This window comes from Ranitomeya variabilis, chromosome 5 (assembly GCF_051348905.1).
Source record: "Ranitomeya variabilis isolate aRanVar5 chromosome 5, aRanVar5.hap1, whole genome shotgun sequence".
Lineage (NCBI taxonomy): Eukaryota > Metazoa > Chordata > Amphibia > Anura > Dendrobatidae > Ranitomeya > Ranitomeya variabilis.
In genome coordinates this window covers 631,715,440-631,726,672 of record NC_135236.1, presented here as the reverse complement: position 1 = coordinate 631,726,672, position 11,233 = coordinate 631,715,440, and positions in this window count along the sequence as shown.

Sequence of the window (11,233 nt, the reverse complement as noted above, 5' to 3'; positions counted from 1 at the left end):
ACTAGGCCTCCACTGACCAGACCACTGCTGCCCGTGTACCCCTGGAACCTATGTTACAGTGCCTACAGCCAGCCCATTTTATGATGTTAGGCCTTCGAAGCCTGTCTGCGGTCCCTCCTTCCACTAGGCCTCCACTGACCAGACCACTGCTGCCCGTGTACCCCTGGAACCCATTTTACAGTGCATAGTGCCTATTTTTTTAGTTTATTTAATATTAATAAAGCCACGATGGACTACGCTGTACCACGCTATGAGCTACCCAGTTGACAATTCTTTTGCGAGAAAAGCCATCCCACCCCTCCACCAGCATGTTAAAGACCACATTGTCCTTTCATTCTGTCAATCTGTGAGTCCAAAGGTACACCTGACAACAGACACATGGAGCGGTAGGCATGGCCACGGAAGGTTACGTGTCCTTTGTGGCGCAATGGGTTAATGTATTGGATGCATGGTCCACACAGGGGACAGCCTGGTAAGTCTGTCTGCAGTCCCTAATTCAAGTTGTCCTCAACTGAATAAAGCTGAGCTTCTACCTTCTGGCTCTGATTAACTGCTGTTTTTTTAAAAATTGGTGGTTCCGGCCTACTAACGGTGTCTGCCCTTTCCTGGTGTTGTCCTCAACTGAATAAAGCTGATCTTCTACCTTCTGGCTCTGATTAACTGCTGTTTTTTTTTTAAATTGGTGGTTCCGGCCTACTAACAGTGTCTGCCCCTGCCTGGGGCACAGAGCCAAACACCTCACCAATGTGTCAGTGAGGTTCAGCACCGCCAGCTGTTCCCCTGCTGTGCAGCCGGCAACGTGTCCTGCAACTGCCACGCAGACACAACAGACCCAAAGCTGCCGCCAGTGCAGGCTTCGGCCTACACTCCGCTCCCTCTCCTCCTCCTGCTGACCCTGGGCTCTAACACCGCCAGTTGGGGCCCGGTACTGCTAGCTGCACAGAGAAAAACACCAGCCAATGTGTCAGTGGGGTTCAGCACCGCCAGCTGTTCCCCTGCTGTGCAGCCGGCAATGTGTCCTGCAACTGCCACGCAGACACAAAGCTGCCACCAGTGCAGGCTTCGGCCTACACTCTGCTCCCTCTCCTCCTCCTGCTGACCCTGGGCTCTAACACCGCCAGTTGGGGCGCGGTACTGCCAGCTGCACAGAGAAAAACACCAGCCAATGTGTCAGTGGGGTTCAGCACCGCCAGCTGTTCCCCTGCTGTGTAGCCGGCAACGTGTCCTGCAACAGCCATGCAGACACAAGAACTGAAATTGGAGGGAACCTGTCCCCCCTCCCCCAGGCGTTTGTATGTTTTACAGCCACCTTGTACGGCAGTAATGCTGCATGTGTGCAAGGTGGCTCAGAAACGTATTCTCCTCGCACATGTGGAACTGAAAACACGTCTGAAATGTGTCCTCTGTGTGACCATTTAACCGTCCCGGAGGTGTGACTTTCCTTTGTAATGACACGCTGCAACCCCCTTGGTAGCGCTGCCCGTCTTCTGGCATCATTGTTTGGCTGCCTGCGCCTCTGCGGCCGCCCTGACCCACACAACGCCCCTCGGTGTCTTATTTATTTGGACTACGAGGGTGTGATTGATGGGCATGAGCAGTGCATAAGTTCGCCTGTCCCTCATCTCCTTCCGCCTTCTTCAGACTGTGCGGCTTCATGGTCGTGGCATGCGATAAGGGATCAGCTGACGCCGCACAGTCTGAAGCGGGTGTAAGGACCCGAGTGTGAGAGGCGAACATATGTACTGCGCCAGGCCATGAATCCCAGCCCCGCAGTGTTTTAACAATGTTAAGACACTGCGGGGCTGGGATTCATGGTCATCGCGAACCGCACCGGCCGACATTAAATGATGTCAGAAGATGGTCAGTGCTAACAGCGCTAGGCCAAGGAATAACACGACAGCGCAGACTCCTGTACAGCAAATAACAACGCTCAGGAGGCTGAACCCAGCACCAAGGTGGGATTCTTGACATCTGTGCTGCATCTCATTACGAAGGGAACTCTCGCCTCCAACACAGTTTGACTGTATAAAGGGCTAAATGTTATACGTGTTTCATTTAGCGTGTGCAAGGAGAAAAATTGAAAGAGCAACCTTTGACTTGTGCAGCACTACTGCTGCATAAGTTGTGGCTATTCTACTTTGTAACACCTGAGGGGGGTTAAAGGTTACCTTTAAAATTGGTTCAATTAGGCTTCGGCCTACACTCTGCTCCCCCTGCAGAGCCTGGGCTCTAAGACCGCCAGTTGGGGCCCGGTACTGCTAGCTGCACAGAGAAAAACACCAGCCAATGTGTCAGTGGGGTTCAGCACCGCCAGCTGTTCCCCTGCTGTGCAGCCGGCAACGTGTCCTGCAATTGCCACGCAGACACAACAGACCCAAAGCTGCCGCCAGTGCAGGCTTCAGCCTACACTCTGCTCCCTCTCCTCCTCCTGCTGACCCTTTGCTCCAACACTGCTAATTGGGGCTATAGGAAGACAAGCTTGAATAGGTCCCCATCCTGGTTCCAGCACCGTCAGCTGGTTCCGGGCAGAGCCTTTGGCTTAGGTGCCTCCCTCTAGGTATCCGAGTTCCACCAACGTCAGGTGGTCCTTGGTAGTGCTTTCAGGCACGGGTACCTCCTGCTTAGTAACCGGGTTCCAGTAACGTCAGCTGGTCCTCGGTAGTTCAATTGGCTCTTGGACCTTCGGCTACCCATCCGGGTTCCAGCACCGTCAGCTGGTTCTCGGCAGTGTCTTTTGCTCTTGTACCTTCTGCTCCCCATCCTGGTTCCAGTACCGTCAGCTGGTTCCGGGCAGAGCCTTTGGCTTAGGTGCCTCCCTCTGGGTATCCGAGTTCCACCAACGTCAGGTGGTCCTTGGTAGTGCTTTCAGGCACGGGTACCTCCTGCTTAGTAACCGGGTTCCAGAAACGTCAGCTGGTCCTCGGTAGTTCCATTGGCTCTTGGACCTTTGGCTACCCATCCGGGTTCCAGCAACGTCAGCTAGTTCTCGGCAGTGTCTTTTGCTCTTGTACCTTCTGCTCCCCATCCTGGTTCCAGTACCGTCAGCTGGTTCCGGGCAGAGCCTTTGGCTTAGGTGCCTCCCTCTGGGTATCCGAGTTCCACCAACGTCAGGTGGTCCTTGGTAGTGCTTTCAGGCACGGGTACCTCCTGCTTAGTAACCGGGTTCCAGTAACGTCAGCTGGTCCTCGGTAGTTCCATTGGCTCTTGGACCTTCGGGTAGCCATCCGAGTTCCAGTTCCATCAGCTGGTTCTCGGCATTTTCTCAGCCTTCTTGTACCTTCTGCTACATTTCCAAGTTCAAGAGACTAAACACGATGACCCGGAAGACCACCCCTAAGATGACGACGACACCAGAGACGACAACCACCGTGATGACGACGACCCTGGAGACGATGACCCTGAAGACCACCCCGATGACGACGACCCCGGAGACGACGACCCTGAAGACCACCCCGATGACGACGACCCCGGAGACGACGACCCTGGAGACGACGACGACCTGGAAGACCGAGAAGCAGAAGAACAAGAGGCTGCAGAACAAAGAGCAGAAGAACATTAACCATAACTCTAAATATCAGAGCAAAAAATATTATCTAAATTATAAGCAGAAGAAGACTAAGCTGCAGGCCAAACTGAACGCGGACAAATGTAACTGTTTTGTGACAGGCAGAACGGAAGGTGTAATCTTCAAACTTTTATAGATAACAACTACGGGAATGCCTGTCACAAATAAGAATATGATGAAGAAGTAGAATATGAAGAAGATGATAGTAAAATAAAAAGAATATGAACAATGTATCAAAAAAAGTAATAGGTAGAAGATGAAGAAGAAGATGAATAAGGTGAAGAAGTTGATGCCAAAGAAGCTGATGATGAGGATAATGAAGAAGAAAGTGTGGGAGAAGTAAAAAAGAAGGTGAAGGGCGTGGAAGTAGTGAAACATCAATATCTGACAAAATAAAAAAATAAAAAATAACAGTCAAAATCTTTCTAACGCCGAACGTCATAAAAAAAAATAAAAATCCTGCTATTCTATTTGATTGGGCTAAACCTCTGTGCCTTTAATGTCTCCGCCACCTCCCCCAATACATCCTACATTATTCTTAGTTGTTTTCCTTCATGTAGAATTAACCTACAAGGAAAGAAAGGGTTTATTTTAATTCCGATATTTTCGTCCCATTGACTTGCATTGGGATCGGGTATCGGTATCGGATTAGATCCGATACTTTGACGGTATCGGCCGATACTTTCCGATACCGATACTTTCCGATATCGGAAGGTATCGCTCAACACTAGTTTTCATGCTTACCACCCTGGATTTACAATATGATATGATAGGACCCTCTCCCCGGCTACAGGACCAAGTCACAGAGTGTGTATCTGGGGAGAGAGAGAGAGAGGGAGATTTGAAAGCAGCACTAGCAAACAGTGGGTAATATCAGCTGCCAAACCCAAACATTCCAGGCATTTACCGCTCTTCAATGTAGCTGCAAAAAAATGAAAAAAAAAAGAATTTTGGTTCTCCTGGACAAAGGTTCTCAGTAGAACCGACATGTGGCTGAGCCCCAATGGGCTACTAAAACACTATTTTTTCATTTTGTCAATGGTGCGCTGCCTTATTTTTTTGCTACTATATATTTTTACATATGTATATATATATATATATATATATATATATATATATATATATATATATATATATATATATATTTATACATATGTAAAAAAAAAAAAAAAATATATATATATATATATATATATATATATATATATATATATATATATATATATATATATATATATATATATATATATATATATATATATATATATATATATATATATATACATATATATATATGCACATACAGTGTATATATACAGGGAAAGACACATTCTTGTTTGTGCTGGCCTGCAGCTGGGGTGACTTCTATCAGGGCAGTGCATGATAGTTACTATTTATGTCAGTGGCTCTATCTGAGGCATAATGAGATTTATGGCAGCTGATTTGCATTGGCAGAGTCACCTTCTGATATGTTTAACCCCTTAACGACCGCCGATACGCCTTTTAACGGCGGCCGCTAAGGGTACTTAAACCACAGCGCCGTTAATTAACAACGCTGTGGAAAAAGTGAATAGCGCCCCCCAGAGTCGGATTTTCTCTGGGGTCTCGGTTGCCGAGGGTAGCCGAGACCCCAGAGAACATGATTCGGGGGGTTTTTACCGACCCCCGAGTTGCGATCGCCGGTAATTAACCGTTTACCGGCGGTCGCAACAAAAAAAAAAAAAAAAAACGCGATTTGCCGTTTAATTTCTCTGTCCTCCGATGTGATCGCACATCGTAGGACAGAGAAATGTGGTCCCCGATGGCCCCCAATAGCCCCCCGATACTTACCTACCTCCCCCGGTGCTCCTCGTGGCTCCCGATGGGCGCCGCCATCTTTTTTCCGGGAAAAAATGGCGGGCACACGCGCAGTACGCCCGCCGTCCGGCACCCGGAAGATCTTTGGGGTCTCGGCTGCCGGGGGTAGCCGAGACCCCAAAGAACATGATCGGGGTCGGTTTGCATCGACCCCTGCTTTGCGATCGCCGGTAATTAACAGTTTACCGGCGACCGCAAAAAAAAAAAAAAAAAAAAGCGATCAGTTATTTCTCTGTCCTCTGATGTGATCGCACATCAGAGGACAGAGAAATAGGGGGATTCGGGGACCCTAACATACTCACCCGGTGTCCCTGGGTCCTCTTCTTTCTTCTCCTGCCAGCCGGCTTTTTCATCATGGCGGGCGCATGCGCAGTGCGCCCGCCATCTGCTGCCATCTGCCGGCCGGCAGGAGAAGACGAGTTGGGGCTAAAATTAGGGTTAGGGTTAGGGTTAGCGTTAGGGTTAGAGTTAGGGTTAGGGTTGGGGCTAAATTTAGGGTTAGGGTTAGGGCTAGGGTTAGGGTTAGGCTACTTTCACACTAGCGTTTTTTGGCTTCCGTCGCAATGCGTCGTTGGAGAAAAAACGCATCCTGCAAAAGTGCTTGCAGGATGCGTTTTTTCTCCATTGGCTTGCATTAGCGACGCATTGCAACGGATTGCCACATGTCGCATCCGTCGTGCGACGGATGCGTCGTGCTTTGGCGGACCGTCGACACAAAAAAAACTACATGTAACTTTTTTGTGCGACGTGTCCGCCATTTCCGACCGCGCATGCGTGGCCGGAACTCCGCCCCCGCCTCCCCACACCTCACAATGGGGCAGCGGATGCGTTGAAAAAACAGCATCCGCTGCACCCGTTGTGCGGCGCTTTCAACGCTAGCGTCGGTACGTCGGCCCGACACACTGTGATGGGCCAAGTACGACGCTAGTGTGAAAGTAGCCTTAGGCTTCTTTCACACTTGCGTTGGTACGGGGCGGTCGCAATGCGTCGGCCCGACGTACCGACGCACGTTGTGAAAATTGTGCACAACGTGGGCAGCGGATGCAGTTTTTCAACGCATCCGCTGCCCAGTCTATGTCCTGGGGAGGAGGGGGCAGAGTTACGGCCACGCATGCGCGGAAATGGCGGACGCGACGTACAAAAAAAAGGTTACATTGAACTTTTTTGTGACGACGGGGGCTAAAGTTATGGTTAGGGTTGGGGCTAAAGTTAGGGTTGGGGCTAAAGTTAGGGTTAGAGTTGGGATTAGTGTTATGTTTGGGATTAGGGTTGGGATTAGGGTTAGGGTTGGGATTAGGGTTAGGGGTGTGTTGGATTTAGGGTTTTGATTAGGGTTATGGTTAGGGTTGAGATTAGGGCTGTTTTGGGGTTAGGGTTGTGATTATCGTTAGGGTTGTGATTAGGATTATGGATCGGGTTGAGATTAGGGTTAGGGGTGTGTTGGAGTTATAATTTGGGGGTTTCCACTGTTTAGGTACATCAGGGGGTCTCCAAACACGACAGCCAATTTTGCGCTAAAAAAGTCAAATGGTACTCCCTCCCTTCTGAGCTCTGCCGTGCGCCCAAACAGTGGTTTACCCCACATATGGGGCATCAGCGTACTCGGGATAAATTGGACAACAACTTTTGGGGTCCAATTTCTCCTGTTACCCTTGTGAAAACAAAAACTTGGGGGCTAAAAATCTTTTTTGTTGGAAAAAAAAATATTTTTTTTATTTTCACTACTCTGCATTATAAACTTCTGTGAAGCACTTGAGCTTTCAAAGTTCTCACCACATATCTAGATAAGTTCCTTAGGGGGTCTAGTTTCCAAAATTTGGTCACTTGTGGGGGTTTCTACTGTTTAGGTACATCAGGGGCTCTGCAAACGCAACATAACACCCACAGACAATTCTATCAAAGTCTGAATTCCAAAATGGCGCTCCTTCCCTTCCGAGCTCTGCCGTGCGCCCAAACAGTGGTTTACCCCCACATATGGGGTACCAGCATACTCAGGACAAATTGGACAACAACTTTTGGGGTCCAATTTCTCTTGTTACCCTTGTGAAAATAAAAATTTGGGGGCTAAAAAAATCTTTTTTGTGGGAAAAAAATATTTTTTATATTCACTACTCTGCATTATAAACTTCTGTGAAGCACTTGGGCATTGAAAGTTCTCACCACATATCTAGATAAGTTCCTTGGGGGGTCTATTTTCCAAAATGGGGTCACTTGTTGGGGGTTTCTACTGTTTAGGTACATTAGGGGTCTGCAAACGCAACATAACGCCCGCAGACAATTCTATCAAAGTCTGCATTCCAAAATGGCGCTCCTTCAGTGGTTTACCCCCACATATGGGGTACCAGCATACTCAGGACAAATTAGACAACAACTTTTGGGGTCCATTTTCTCTTGTTACCCTTGTGAAAATAAAAACTTGGGGGCTAAAAAATCTTAATTGTTAAAAAATATATATTTTTTATTTTCACGACTCTGCATTATAAACTTCTGTGATGCACTTGGGCATTCAAAGTTCTCACTACACATCTAGATAAGTTCCATGGGGGGTCTAGTTTCCAAAATGGGGTCACTTTTGGGGGGTTTCTACTGTTTAGGCACATCAGGGGCTCTCCAAACGCGACATGGCGTCCGATCTCAATTCCAGTCAATTTTGCATTGAAAAGTCAAATGGCGCTCCTTTGCTTCCGAGTTCAGCCATGCGCCCAAACAGTGGTTTACCCCCACATATAGGGTGTCGGCGTACTCAAGACAAATTGTACAACAACTTCTGGGGTCCATTTTCTCCTGTTACCCTTGGTAAAATAAAAATTTGGAGGCAAAAAGATCATTTTTGTAGAAAAAATGTGTTTTTTTTATTTTCACGGCTCTACGTTATAAACTTCTGTGAAGCACCTGGGGGATTAAAGTGCTCACCACACATCTAGATAAGTTCCTTAAGGGGTCTAGTTTCTAAAATGGTGTCATATGTGGGGGGTCTATACTGTTTAGGCACATCAGCGGCTCTCCAAACGTGACATGGCGTCCGATCTCAATTCCAGCCAATTCTACATTGAAAAAGTAAAACGACACTCCTTCTCTTCCAAGCTCTGCGGTGCGCCCAAACAGTGGTTTACCCCCATATATGGGGCATCGACGTACTCAGGAGAAATTGCCCAACAACTTTTGTGGTCTAATTTCTCCTGTTACCCTTGTGAAAATAAAAATTTGGGGGCAAAAAGATCATTTTTGTAGAAAAAATGAGATTTTTTATTTTCACGGCTCTACGTTATAAACTTCTGTGAAGCACTTGGGGGTTCAAAGTGCTCACCACACATCTAGATAAGTTCCTTAAGGGGTCTAGTTTCCAAAATGGTATCACTTGTGGGGGGTTTCCACTGTTTAGGCACATCAGGGACTCTCCAAACGCGACATGGCATCCGATCTCAATTCCAGCCAATTCTGCATTGAAAAAGTCAAACGGTGCTCCTTCACTTCCAAGCTCTGCGGTGCGCCCAAACAGTGGTTTACCTCCACATATGGGGTATCGGAGTACTCAGGAAAAATTGCACAACAAAATTTGTGGTTAAATTTCTGTTTTTACACTTGTGAAAATTAAAAAAAATGGTTCTGAAGTAAAATGTTTGCAAAAAAAAGTTAAATGTTCATTTTTTTCTTCCACATTGTTTTAGTTCCTGTGAAGTACGTAAAGGGTTAATAAACTTCTTGAATGTGGTTTTGAGCAGCTTGAGGGGTGCAGTTTTTAGAATGGTGTCACACTTGGTTATTTTCTATCATATAGACCCCTCAAAATCACTTCAAAGGTGATGTGGTCCCTAAAAAAAACATGGTGTTGTAAAAATGAGAAATTGCTGGTCAACTTTTAACCCTTATAACTCCCTAACAAAAAAAAAAATTGTTTCCAAAATTGTGCTGATGTAAAGTAGACATGTGGGAAATGTTATTTATTAACTATTTTTTGTGACATATCTCTCTGATTTAAGGGCATAAAAATACAAAGTTTGAAAATTGCAAAATTTTCGCCATATTTCCATTTTTTCAGAAACAATTGCAAGTAATATCGAAGAAATGTTACCACTAACTTGAAGTACAACATGTCACGAAAAAACAATCTCAGAATCAGCGGGATCCGATAAAGCGTTCCAGAGTTATAACCTCTTAAAGTGACACTGGTCAGAATTGTAAAAATTGGCTCGGTCATTAAGTACCAAATTGGCTCTGTCACTAAGGGGTTAAAAGTTCAAGTAGACTAGCGCCATAAATCTACTGTGCCTCAGATACAACACCACAAATACAAGAAAATAAACAATCCAGGACTTGTAAGGAGGGGAGCAGCGTCCTGCCCCCTCCTCACTGCACAGACACAACCCCCCCCCCCCCCCCCCCCTGCACGAACCAGCCCAAGTTCTAAATACTCCCAGCACCACCTTGTCTTTGCTCCTCTCCAGCGGGAAGAAGAAGCCTCAAGCAAGTGCCGCGTGGTGACGTCTCTCCTGCAGTCTCTCCTGCAGACACACAGGGTGCAATGGGGGCGTGTGCTATAGAACGGACAGTATAGTGCAGGGAGATTATGTCTCCCCACACTACAGTGGAGAGAACTACATCGGCGTGCTGCGTACGCCAGCATAGTTAACAGTGGCAGTAACTCTGAGTGGGCCCCCTCAGGGCAAGGGGCCCGGGGCGACCGCACCCTCTGCCCCCCTGGTAGCTACGCTACTGGCGAGATCCGATATTTTGCCGATATCGGCCGATCCAATCCGATACCGATACTTTCCGATATCGGAAGGTATCGCTCAACACTAATAATGTTTGTATGATGGAATGCTTAAATGCCCGATGGCCAGTCCGGCCCTGAGTCCTGCTAATTAAAATCTGTGCCAAATGGGAGGAGTGCTGGTCCAAGAAAGAGACTAGAACATGCTTTGCACAAAAAGGAAAGCTGGAGAGCTGGAGGAAGGTGAGTTTCAGTGCTCCTTTTATTTTGGAGCTGGTGTGGTGGCCATTGTTTCCAAGGCTTTGTGCTGGTGGGGCGGCGCGGTCTGGAGTCATGGGGGCTCAGCCTTGTAGCATGGGTGCTGTGGGGCAGCAGACCATCTGCCCTGCTGGTGCATTGCCGCTGTGGCTGTGGTCGCCGCACGGCTCCGCTCGGGCAGTAGGACCCACTACGAGATTTGCCGTGACCTGGCAGTTGGCTTCATACAGTCTGATCAGAATGTTAAACTGAAAACCTCATGTTCAGTATATTAATTTTTGCCTAGCGGCATTAGATCAACGTATTATTTTTGGAGGTGCGGTTCATGCTCTTTTTTTTTTTTTTGTACGATGTCTCTATAGTGTAATGCACCCCCATAGGCAGCCTCTATAGTGTAATGCACCCCCATAGGCAGCCTCTACAGTGTAATGTTCCCCCATAGGCAGCCTCTATAGTGTAATGCTCCCCCATAGGCAGCCTCTATAGTGTAGTGCTCCCCTATAAGCAGCCTCTGTAGTGTAATGTAGCCCTATAAACTAAATACTCACCTCTCTACCTCTGGTTCATGTGGAGCGCCCCCACTGCCGCAGGGCCGAGGGGTACCCGGTACCGGGCCTCTGAGTCTCTGTTCTGGGGTTGTCACGGTGGCTAGACCCGGTCCGTGACCCTGCTGAGGGGCGTCCAGTGAAAGGTGGTGGTAAATGGTGGTGATATTGCGGTGCAGTGTAGGTTGTAGTAAATAACGAGGACACCAGGTTGCAGTCTCTTTACCTCTTTACTGAAGGTTTTAGAATCCTCAGTCCAGAGCGCTGTCAACAGGGCTGCTTGAGACCGGCCGGTCC